This window comes from Diabrotica virgifera, chromosome 7 (genome assembly GCF_917563875.1).
Source record: "Diabrotica virgifera virgifera chromosome 7, PGI_DIABVI_V3a".
Taxonomy (NCBI): domain Eukaryota; kingdom Metazoa; phylum Arthropoda; class Insecta; order Coleoptera; family Chrysomelidae; genus Diabrotica; species Diabrotica virgifera.
Window position 1 is genome coordinate 98,579,683 of NC_065449.1, and position 12,767 is coordinate 98,592,449.

A 12,767-nucleotide genomic window follows, 5' to 3' on the forward strand; every position below is an offset into this window, starting at 1 on the left:
GGAATTATATCAATACGATATATTTTAAGTTTTCTCAGCATTTTTCTCTTAAATTAAATCAATTAAAGGATTGTTTGGGGGTGAAGGGGATGAGCTCAAAAATCGAAACTATATCATTTCAAGAGTTCATAAATAGCTCGTAGTTCTGCCGCAAAAATCGATTCAATATTCCTATTTTTAAGTAGTGGGGGGGCTGACTCAGCCCCCCCCCCCACTAAAATATTAAATTCCTGCTCTGTGGAACGAGCTCAAAATTTGTAATTTGCGGAATATGAGAGCTCATAAATCAGGGCTATTTGTTTTTTAATTTTTGCAAGTGGGGGGGGGGGGGGCAGCTCAACACGGGTCCTTCTTCCTATACTTCTTTCTCCTTTTATCTTTCCCTGTATTATCTTAGCATTTCATATTGCTATTTTCTCATGTAACTTTCTTTTATTTTTATTGTGTTTATTATTTCTCCCCCCAATCCCAACGCTCAAAATGGTGTGACTTTTTCCTGGACATTATGTGGACCATATAGAACAATTTGGTGTTGGAGGGTAACTTTCACTTTGGATGTCTGGGTTATGCCATCTTTTGGATCAATTGTATCATACTAATAATACTTATATCCCTGCTTAACTCCTCTCCTAACTTCAATTTTTTAACTTGGTTCGTTATCTATTACCATTTTTGGTCTTTGATTCCAGTAAAGGTTTGTTAGTATTTTTAAGTCCCTTTTATCGATGTTTTTTGTTTTTAGAATCTGGAATAATTTGTCATGTCTTACTTTGTCAAAAACTTTTTAAAATCAAACTTAACAAATGTAAACAACGTAACATCAGAAAGCAACAGACAATATAAAACAATAATTGGCAGAAAAGAGATTATCACATTAGAAGATGAAGTAGCAGGCATAAAAGTAAATGGCCTACCCATATGTGAAATTCGATATGCTGATGATACAATACTAATAGCAGAACATATTACCGATCTACAAAGAATTTTATATAAGGTTGTTACAAAGAGTGAAGAATTTGGTTTGTCACTAAACATAAAGAAAACAAAATGCATGGTTATATCAAAGAAAAATATTAGAAACATCAATCTACACGTAAATAATAAGACGACAGAACGAGTTCAGAATTATAACTAGGGAGCGGATTTTATGCTAAAAGCATATTGCATGCATATTTCGCATATTTGACAACTTTTACTAAATTTTGCATATTTTTAAAGAAACATGCATATTTTGTGCCTATTTAAAAACATTTAAGTCCAAAAAAAAAATTAAAATTTTTTAATTCGACACAAAATATTTCCCCGCACAGGCTGTCATAACTACTAATTCGAGAACTACCTTAAAGAGAGACGGCTCATTCACTGCCTTTTCATTTTTTCTTAGAAAATACCCGATCTTTACACAAAGTACTTATAGTGCTTATATTATATTATATTATAGTAACCCGTTATAAAATGATTGTAGGATGTTAAAATGATGAAGCATGGTTTACCGAGAAATCCGAATTTTATTTACTTTTATTATATTTAGTACAATTTGTATCCCAATTTAATTGCTATAATTCTGTTGATTCTTTTAAATCCCCTATTGTTAACGACGTTCTACACCTTCGTTGCGTGGTATGCCTCTCAGAGGAAAGGGGGGGAAACTTATATGCAAGCGAAAGTTGGTAACAATGCATTTATAGCAAAATACTCAAATCATATGTTTCAGTATTGAATACTTTATAGAAATAAATTATAATAAATTACGGAAATTACGGAATAAATTACGGAATTAATTATAATAAATAAATTAAAAATAAATGGTACGGTAAACAATCCTCATTTTTTAATATGTTATTCCTTACAAAAAAAACCTTTAATTTAAGCACAAATAATTAAAAATCGTAAAGGACATCGCACACATCTTATGGAAAATATAATGTCCCTCAAATTCAATAAAATTTATATGAATATATTCGTTTCAATTTAACGATCAATTCTTATCATTGCGCCAACTCTTAATTTTCAATAATAAGAGCAGAAATTGATATAAATCAATCTGAAATCAAATGGGTAGGTACATAAGTTAGAGAGAGAAAAAATATTTTAAAATACCCAAATTATAGTTAGTTCATAAATTTTCTCGAGCTCTTAAGCATCTTATTATAATAGTTTTACTAATCCGCTTAGGCCCAGCGGGGTTTAAGCTGTTTTGAATAGCACCCAGAGCAATAGTGATTATAACTGACACGTTTATAGACTCCAAAAATGTGATTTCGATAAACTTTAATTGCAATTTGCGCCGTAATTAATCATAATTAAGAGTTGTCGCAATGATAAGAATTGACAGTTAATTTAAAACGAATCTATTCGTATAAATTTTATTGAATTTGAGTGACATTATATTTTCCATAAGATGTGTGCGATGTCCTTTGGGTCAAAAGTTATTAACTTTTTAAGAACTCCCATAAGAGCCCATGTTAAAACTTAACTTTGACCCTTAATAGTAATTAAACGGCACGGTAAAATAATTTTTAAAAAATCTAGTCTTAGTTTTTTGAAGTAAACTATAACATACTAAAATTTCATGCAAATACTTAATTCTTTGGCGAAGGTGTAGAACGTCGTTAAGAGAATTTACACCTTTAACCAAAGTTTTACGATTTTCTAACGGAAATTGAAATATTCATGCTTTAGATCAGATCCCGTCTTTAAACGGCTTTAAAACTTTGGATGACATAATATGCGAAATTTTTAATGGAAATTTTGAAATTGATTTTGGTGCAGAATTTTCGGATTTAACAAGTTATTTTAAATACGCCCCAATTACTTATGTTGATGTTGAAAGGAGTTTTTCTAGTTATAAAAATATGTTATCTGATCAAAGAAAATGTTTCCTCGTAAAAAATTTGGAAAAACACATTGTAGTGAATTATAATCGAAGATATAATCGTGATATTGTTGTTTTATTTTAAATAGGTAACTATTGGTATCAGTTTTTGTAAAAAATGTGAATAAATTGCATATATAAAAAATAATGATTTTATTTGAAAGATAATAATTAAGATTGCCGCCCCCCCTTTAAGAGAACCCCCTAGAATAGAACAGAACAGAAAATTTGTGGTTTCTCGATATGCGCATTTTTTGAATTTTTGTGCATATCTTGCGCATATTTCGTAATTTTTTACTGCATATACAGGGTGTCCAGAAGCTCTACCGACAAACGAAGACAGGAGATTCCTCAGATAATTTTAAGACAATTTAACCCAATTCACCTAGTCCGAAAATGCTTCCTAAGGGAGGTAGAGCTCTTTGAAGATGGCGCCATGTAATTAGTTTTTCTTAAATACCTTCAGAACGCTTCTATTTAGAAAAACAAAAATTTGTATACATATTTACTTTCTAGAAATGAATCGATTCTATCCATTGCGAATTTTTAGTACCGGTCATAGGCGTCCGTTTTGGGTAGGGCAACGGTTATTTTATCGCATAACTTTTTTATCTTCAACTTTTAAGCATTTTTGATACTGGATTATTAAATTGTTAGGTATTCTAGTACTAAAAGGTACTCTTACTTTAAGTCGGTAGGACACACCGTTTTCTAGAAAAATCGATTTGAACGTTTTTAGTTTTGGGAATTTGAAAAAAAAAATTGAAAAAAATTTAAAAAAGCGATGTATGTTACCAACTTGAAGCAAGAGTAACTTTTAGTACTCGAATATCTTCTTACTCGAAAAATACTTAAAAATTAAAGACAATAAAGTTATGCTATAATATAACTGTTGACCTACCCAAAACGGACGCCTATGACCGGTACTAGAAATTTGCCATTAATGAAATCGATTAATCTCTGGAATATAAATAAATGTACCAGTTTTTATCTTTTTAAATAGTTTTTTTTTAAATTTTTTTTTTGAAATTCAAAGAACGAAAAATGTTCAAATCGATTTTTCTAGAAAATGGTGTATTCTATCGACTTAAAGTAAGAGTACCTTTTAGTACTAGAATACCTCACAAATGAATAATTCAGAGTCAAAAATGCTTAAAAATTAAAGACAAAAAAGTTAGGCGATAAAATAACCGTTGCCCTACCCAAAACGGACGCCTATGACCGGTACTAGAAATTCGCAATAGATGGAATCGATTAATCTCTGGAAAGTAAATACGCACACCAATTTTTGTTTTTCTAAATAGAAGCGTTCTGGAGGTATTTAAGAAAAACTAATTACATGACGTCATCTTCAAAGAGCTCTAGCTCCCTTAGAAATCATTTTTGGACTAGGTGAATTGGGTTAAATTGTCTTAAAATTATCTGAGGAATCTCCTGTCTTCGTTTGTCGGTAGAGTTTCTGGACACCCTGTATATGCGCATATTTCATCAAAATTGATCGCATATAAATCCGCTCCCTAATTATAACTATTTAGGGACCAACATTAATGAAACAAACGATTATACCAAAGAAACCAAAGTTAGAGTCGAAAAGGCATTTAAGTGCATTCAATAATATGAAACAAATACATATGAAGGGCCAGAGGGAAAAACGATGAATGTAAATTTTTGGTCATTTTGTGATTTTTGTGCAATCTGTTAGCTTAAAAAGAGCCCTAGTAACCTGTGAATGGCCAAGGGAAAATAAAGATAATAATCGTCTTAAAATCACGTCACAAGATTGGACGCAAAGGGGAAAACAATGAATCTGTAACTTTATTTCCCATTTTACCGAAAATGCTTGCAGATAGACATTCATCGTTCTTCCCCCTGATCCTTCATATCATATAGTAGAGACCTCAGCCTAAATCTTAGAAAACGAGTACTAAAGTGTTATGTATTTTCTGTTCTTTTGTATGGTGTGGAGACGTGGACTCTTAATAAACAATGTCTCAATAGAGTGGAAGCATTTGAAATGTGGACATATCGAAGAATGCTGAGAATCTCCTGGACAGGAGAGTAACCAATGAAGAAGTAATAAGAAGAATAGAGAACAGCAGGGAGATAGTGGATTCCATCCTAATATAAAAACTACAATATTTGGGTCAAATAACACGTGGTAACAGATATGAACTCCTAAAATTAATAATGAAGAGAAATATTCAAGGAAGGCGCAGCATAGATAGAAGAAAAATGTCCTGGCTGAGAAACCTCAGAGATTTATTCTGCTCAACTAAACTCTTTCGGGCTGTAGTGTCTAAAGTTAGAATAGCAATGATGACTGCTAACCTTCGTCGCGGAGATGGCAAGTAAAGAAGAAGAAAAAGATTATCAAGAGGAATGAAGCTTCGCGCCACTTTTGTAGATCTGCATAAGGCATACCCCGTCCCTTAGCAGACACTAAGGATAGCAATGAAAGAATTAGATATCAATGGTGTGTATATAAACGCCCTCAAAGCAATATTTTATATAGATATCTAAATCAAACGGTTGTTAGTGTTGGAAATCAAACTTCTGAGATTTTCTATACACAAAAAATGTTAAGACCACAGATGATAGGTAGATGACATCAACAAAATAGCCAGAATAAATTGCAAGTATATTGCTCAGGATAAAGATTAATTAAAGGAGTTGGAAGAGGCGTATGTCCAATAATTAGGCTATTGAGTATGTTCAAAATAAGAGAGCTAAAAGGAACTAAAACGTTAAGAAGATTTTATTGTCTCATATGGTCAATGGACCTCTACATTTGAAAAAACCGCGGGTGCTACCATTTAAATGGGTGCGTTTTTGAGAAAGGGGTGAATTAGTCCCTAGGGACAGGGTGAATTAGGATGAGTTCAGTGCACTTTTGGTACAAACACGTCTACAGGAAAATTGTTCCAGGTTAAATTTACTATCGAAATATCACATTTTAAAGTCCAAAATTTTTTTTTACAAAAATATATTCAAAAGAAAAGCAAGAAAAAAACACGAAAGAAAGCAATTTTGTTTTTGGCCCCATAACATTTTTCCACGGGGATATAGGTATAGGCATTTCTTCAGCAAAAAATAATTTTCATCCTTCCTCTGTACAACGATGTTTGGTAAAAGTCTCTAGGATTTACAGTTTCTGAAATAGGATTTTTCAAAGTTCGCCGCTCACAGCATTTTTGGGCCATTTCCCCATTATTTCGCAAACATTGTTCTGTAACTCTGTTTTACGCATTTCTAGGTAGGTATATACAATGGTACATTTAGTAGAAAGAGAAATCAATTACCTTTAAAATGATCTATTGTATAGGGTTATACGACTATTTCTACGCAAGTTATGCTTTTTCAAGGTTTTATACTTTTAATGATTTTTGATATTTTTTAGGATTATTTTTTAAATTCCTCATTATGACTTTTTTTCTTTTACATTTAGGTATATACATTGTGGAATAAAAAAGCTTATTTTCTTTACTTTAAAATGGTGTATTGCAAAAATTCTAGGACCTTTTTTAAACAAGATATTAGTAGGATATCCAAGGCTATCCGTAATTTGAGAAAAAAAAATTATTTTTTTATTTTTTTTCAATTAGAAGAATATAATTGCATATTATAACATAATTTTTAATTCTAAATAACTTTTCTTAATAACACTTTTCGATATTGTGAAATATAAAGGTACTTTACTGTTGAGCGAATTTCATATTTTTTAACATACCTCGTACACTATTAATAAAATGTTATATCTGATGATTGCATCTTAGGTTTTAGACTATGTAGAGCATTTTATAAAGAATAATTTTTTTTTTCAAAAAGTTTACAATAAAAAAGTTTTCCATAGGTTCCAATTTAGTGGGACCTATTGCATGTGCATATGTCACATTTTGAAAAATCTTCATCTTGTTTAAAGATAGTCCTAGAATTTTTTACAATACATCATTTCAAAGTAAAGATAATAAGATTTTTTTTATTCCACAATGTATATACCTAAATACACAATAAAAAAGTTATAATGACAAATTTAAAAATAATCGTGAAATATATCAAGAATCATTAAATGTATAAAATTTTGAAAAACTATATCTTGCTTAAAGATAATTATACAGACTTCTGCAATAGACCATGTTAAAGGTAATTTACTTTTCTTCCTATTAAATGTGACATTGCAAATACCTACCTAAATCTACGTAGAAAAAAGTTACAGAAGAATGTATGCGAAATAATGGGAAAAATGGCCCAAAAATGCTGTGAGCGGCGAACTTTGAAAAATCCTATTTCAGAAACTGTAAATCCTAGAGACTTCTACCAAACATCGTTTTACAGAGGAAGGATGAAAATTATTTTTTGTTGAAGCAATGAACCTATATCCCCGTAGAAAAAAGCTATGGGGCAAAAAACAAAATTGCTATTTTTCGTGTTTTTTTCTTGTTTTTCTTTTGAATATATTTTTGTAAAAAAATACTTTTGACTTTAAAATGTGATATTTCCATAGCAAATTTAACCTAGAACAATTTTCCTGTAGACGTGTTTGTACCAAAAGTGCATAGAACTCACCCTAATTCGCCCTGTGCCTAGGGACTAATTCACCTTTTTCTCAAAAACGCACCGCATGGTAGCACTCCGCGGTTTTCTCATATTTAGAGGTCCATTGACTATATGAAACAATAAAACTCCGTTAACGTTGTAGTTCCTTTCTAAAATACATAATTAATAGCCTAAATGGACGATATACGGCTAAAGATGAATTAATATTAATCTTAGTTTTAGGTTTATTGTACTAACTGCGGAAGATAAATTTTATAATTAGCTTGGAATGAAACTTTTTAACGAAGTTTAAGTGTTTGATATTATATTCTATAGCTTTGATGTAAATACGGATTAATAATATTAATACTGAAACAATATAATATACAAACTAAGAATGCACAAATTTCCACGAAGATGAAGATTCCAATTCATTGAAGATTATGGTACTATTGCAATTAATAGCATAATAGCAAATTAATTTATGTTTATACAGTGACATTTTTATACACAAAATCCTGCAATTGAAATTATCGTTAACCTCGTATTAGTCTAGGTGCCAGCTAAGTAACCGTGCTCTTTTCAATTCTAATGGGCAAACCCAAGTATTTCTCATGTATTTTTAGCTGCTACAAATTTCGAGGGTGGATTTCGATCAGCTCAGCAGAGGTACATTTTCAGCTAAGAAAAATATTCGTAGGATTATTTTTTGCCAAGATATAAATATATTAATAGCGCGTTCTGAGGCGTAAGATCGGCTCACAGCAAAAAGGTACGCGCGCAAACATCTCGATACAAATTATAATTTATATACATACAGTGTGTCCACGGTTGGGGTGCCCAAGAGGAAAAACTTTTTTATTTTCAATTTTAGCGAAAAATGTCATTCTTGATAAAAAGTTTTGCTTGTTCTAAATAATGGGTTTTATATAAAACGAAATAAAATTCAAGTTTTTCAAATCATGCTTAATTTTGTAGCCAATTTTATGTAAATCCCTATAAATTTTTGCACTAAGTTCGAAGTTGATACAATAATAACTTGGGAGAACAACCATTTTGGATTATGAAACCAAACTTTGTCGTTCTCCTTGAAACATCAAATTAGTTATTAATTAAATAAGTATTAATCCAATAATTTTAACAATAAAATTGACCACAAGATAAATTCTTAAACATTCTCTTCTGAACGCTTAACATTGTCAAAAAAAAATGACAATTCGCAAATTATTTATCGGAGTTGACAGTTACTAAGCCTAAGCTACATTGTAGCTTGGCAACACTAGATTATTGTTACGATTTCGAACTTAGTGCAAAAACTTACAGGGATTTACATAAAATTGGCTAAAAAATTAAGCAGGATTTGTAAAACTTGAATTTTATTTCGTTTTATGGGGTTTTAGAACAAGCAAAACAATGACATTTTTCGTTAAAATTGAAAATAAATTTTTTTTTCCTCTTGGGCACCCCAATCGTGAACACAGTGTATATAGACAAGGCGAAAACGGCGGGTTCGTTGAAAAAAATATTCCCATGAGATTTTTTTGCATAATCACATTCGTGAGACATCCCAGAATAAGGTTCAAGAAGTCGCCCACGTGAAAAATGGTCCAAATTTTTTTTAACATTTTTTTTAATCAAATTGCAAAAATCAATATTTTTATCCCGGATAATTTTTTTTAGGTTTTTTAGACCATTCTAGACAAAAAAGGTTTCTTATAATTTTTCTGTAAAGTTGATCATTTTCGAGTTATAAGCAATTTAAAATTGAAAAAAACGAAAAATGGCGATTTTCAAAGCTTAATAACTCGGTTAAAAATTATTATTATGAAAGTCAGAGAGTAACTAGATCAAAGTTTAAAGTCTCGCCTACAAGATTCTAAAGAAATTTTTGTCATTATTTTATTATTGAGCTGATATTTTTAAGTAATAATGAGCGCCATGCAAGTGTTAGGCGGCCGTAAATGCTGAGTGCGAGAGAGATGCCATTCCGGCAGTCCAATTGTGCATCTTACTCGCACTCACATTTATAGCCGCGTCAATACGATTGACCGCTCATTGTTATTAATTAAAAATAACAGCTTAGTAATAAATTAATGACACAAATTTCTTCAGGATCATGTAGGGGGGGCTTTGGCTTTGATTTAGTTACTTTCTGACTTTCATGATAATAATTTCTAACTGAGTTATTAAGTCTTAAAAATGGACACTTTCGCGTTTTTCAAATTTTAAATTGCTTATAACTCGAAAACGATCAACTTTAGAGAAAAATTGTGAGAGACCTTTTTGTCCAGAATGATCCAAAAAATCTAAAAAAAAAATAGCCGGGCCAAAATATTGATTTTTGCAATTTAATTAAAAAAAAATGTTAAAAAAAAATTTGGACCACTTTTCACGTGGGCGACTTCTTGAACCTTATTCTGGGATGTCTCACGAATGTGATTATGCAACACAATCTCATGGGAATATTTTCCCAACGAACCCGCCGTTTTCGCCTTGTCTAATATACGTTATCTTCATTTTTCATTTTCGAAGATCTTAATACAATTTTATCATATAATTCTTATAATTAATTCATCATAAAGTACCTCATTCATCATAAAGTATGCAGATGACACCATGATTATGGCAAGCTCTGCTGAACAACTCCAACTACTACTAAACTAAAAATATAAAATATGGACTAAAAATGAATATAAAAAAGACCAAATGCATGATAATAAGTGAGAAAACAAACATACAAACAAGCATACATTTGGGAAATGTACCGATAGAAAGGGTTGATGAATACAAATACCTAGGAACCTGGATTTCAGAGAAAAATGATCAAACAACAGAAATAAGGACCAGGATAGAAATAGCAAGACATGCGTTTGTAAAAATGAAAACAGTTCTCTGCAACAAAGACCTTAGCTTAGAACTGAGAGTAAGAGCTTTGAGATGCTACGTTTTCTCGATACTACAATATGGACTTGAAAGCTGGACATTAAAGCCAGAACACATAAATAAGCTACAGTCATTTGAAATGTGGTGTTACAGAAGGATGCTTAGAATAGCATGGACACAGAGCAAAACGAACACGGAAGTACTGCGAGAAATGGGTAAAGAATGCGAAATAATAAACACAATAAAAATAAGAAAGTTACAATATCTGGGACACGTAATGAGGAGACCACGATATGAAATAATAAGACTGATAATACAGGGAAAGATAAGAGGCGGAAGGAGTATAGGAAGAAGGAGAGTGTCATGGTTAAAGAATTTAAGGGACTGGTTTAGATGCAGTTCTATAGAACTCTGTAAAGCAGCGATGGATAGAGCAAAGATAGTAATGATGATATCCAACCTACGATTAGGAGACGGCACTTGAAGAAGAAGAAAGTACCTCGTATCGCCATTTATTATATTATTTAGTTTTTCTTCGATTATTTGTACTACATGAGAAAAAAACATTAAAAACTAAGACTTCAGAAATATAACTTAGAAGGAAGTTGTTCTCATTTATTAATACTATTATTAGAAGCATTTTCTTCCATGCATCTGCCTCGAGATATATTTACAGGAAATCTCAGGTTTTTTACATAAGTTCTTAGAGCAATTTTTACAGTTACAGAGTCTTATTATCTATATGATATCCATACAAAGGATGATAGAGTTCTTTTGCAGCATAATCAAGGCATGTTAATTGTATGTACGCCGCCACATAAAATGCTCGTTTTATATGTAATGATGTAAAGTTAAAATGTTTGTAAAAATAGTATTAATAAAAAGAACAACTTCCTTTTAAGTTCATGATCAACCTGTACGCGTCCACTGCTGGACATAGGTCTCCCTTAGCTCTTTTCATCTGTCTCTGTCTTGTGCGACTTGCATCCAGTTACTAATAGACGGAGAGGCAGCGCTGAAAAATCTCTTTGAATTTACTAAAGCTAGATTTTTAACAGTTCATTATTGTGAGTGTGTAGAGAAACATACTGCGGTCGGTCAAGCGAAACGTAGAACAGGGGTTACTGAGAGGGTATCAAAGTTGCTGTCCTACGAAGGTAATTATTTCCATTTACTAAGGCTGAAAATCAGTAAACACATTCTAAATTAAATATAAATAAAAGTTATTATAGTCGGTCAGCTGTATGACGGAACAGAGCCGGTCGGTCGGCCCCAATAGTCGATTGATCAAATGAAGCATTTTGGCTCGCAATTTTTTCGTCCAGCATGGATTTACTTAAAATTTTCACAGAAGGTAGGGAATAGTCCAAGGATCATTCTCTAATCATGCCGCTATCATACGCTAAAACCTTGGGGGTGGTTGCCACCCCATCTCGGGGGTGGGAATTTTTTATTACATTTTAACCATGTAATTCGATGGAAAAAGTGTTTCTAAGAAAAAATGTTTTTTACATTTTCTTCGTAAAACTAATATTTATCGAGTTTTTTAAAATCTTGAATGGGTTACTTCATTTATCGAGTTATTCGCGCTTGAAAATAACAGTTTTTAGACGAAAAAATCGACTTTTTTAGAGGGTTTTTTGAGAATACCTCGAAAAATATTCTCTATATTTTTGGCGATAAAAAGTTTCTTCAAAAATGATTTTGTAGGATTTTTAGAGAGCTATAAGACTGTGTAAATTAAATTACGTAAGATCCCTTAGTTTTTAATTGGAGCGGGTTTAAAGGGCTCGAATAAGGGGGTGTTTGCTGGTAAATAGAGGTTTTAAACAGCTATATCTGGCTAAGTATTCACTCTAATGAAAATCTATGCAAAGGGTAATTTTAGTCATTAGAAAAGCTATAATTTATAAGTTTATAATTTTTTTCGGATGTTCAGTATTTTCGGAGATATTTTGAAGTAAAAGGTAAGAAATACCAAATTGCAAATAATCAATTTTTCTTTAAACTCCAATTTTTCAAAATTAGGCATTTAAGTTGGTCAAACTCCTTGAGTGTATTGATAATATAAATATGAAAGGAGCTACAGAAAGGTGAAGACCAATTTTGAATTAAGAAGGTAGTTAGGGGTTGTTTTCACTGATTTTTTCGTAGAGAAAAGCAGGTACCGACATTTTTTAATTATAATTCGCTTAATTTTCATGCTAGAAACTTTTTATTATTTTTTTTGAAAGGTCTAATTCTATACTTGAAAAAAGATTATTATGTTTTCCTCGAAAAAATGCAAATTTTTCTCATTATTTGGCTTTGAATACAGTAGAACCCCGAAAATCCGAACTAATTGGGGGATAGCCTATTCGGATTCCGAAAGTTTCGGATTATCCGAAAGTTAGCCTAACTGAGAATTAAATGTTTCATTGTCGTTGATTTTAAGTCGCAAAACGTTCTCGCAAGAGCGTGGACAATATTTTTGGAC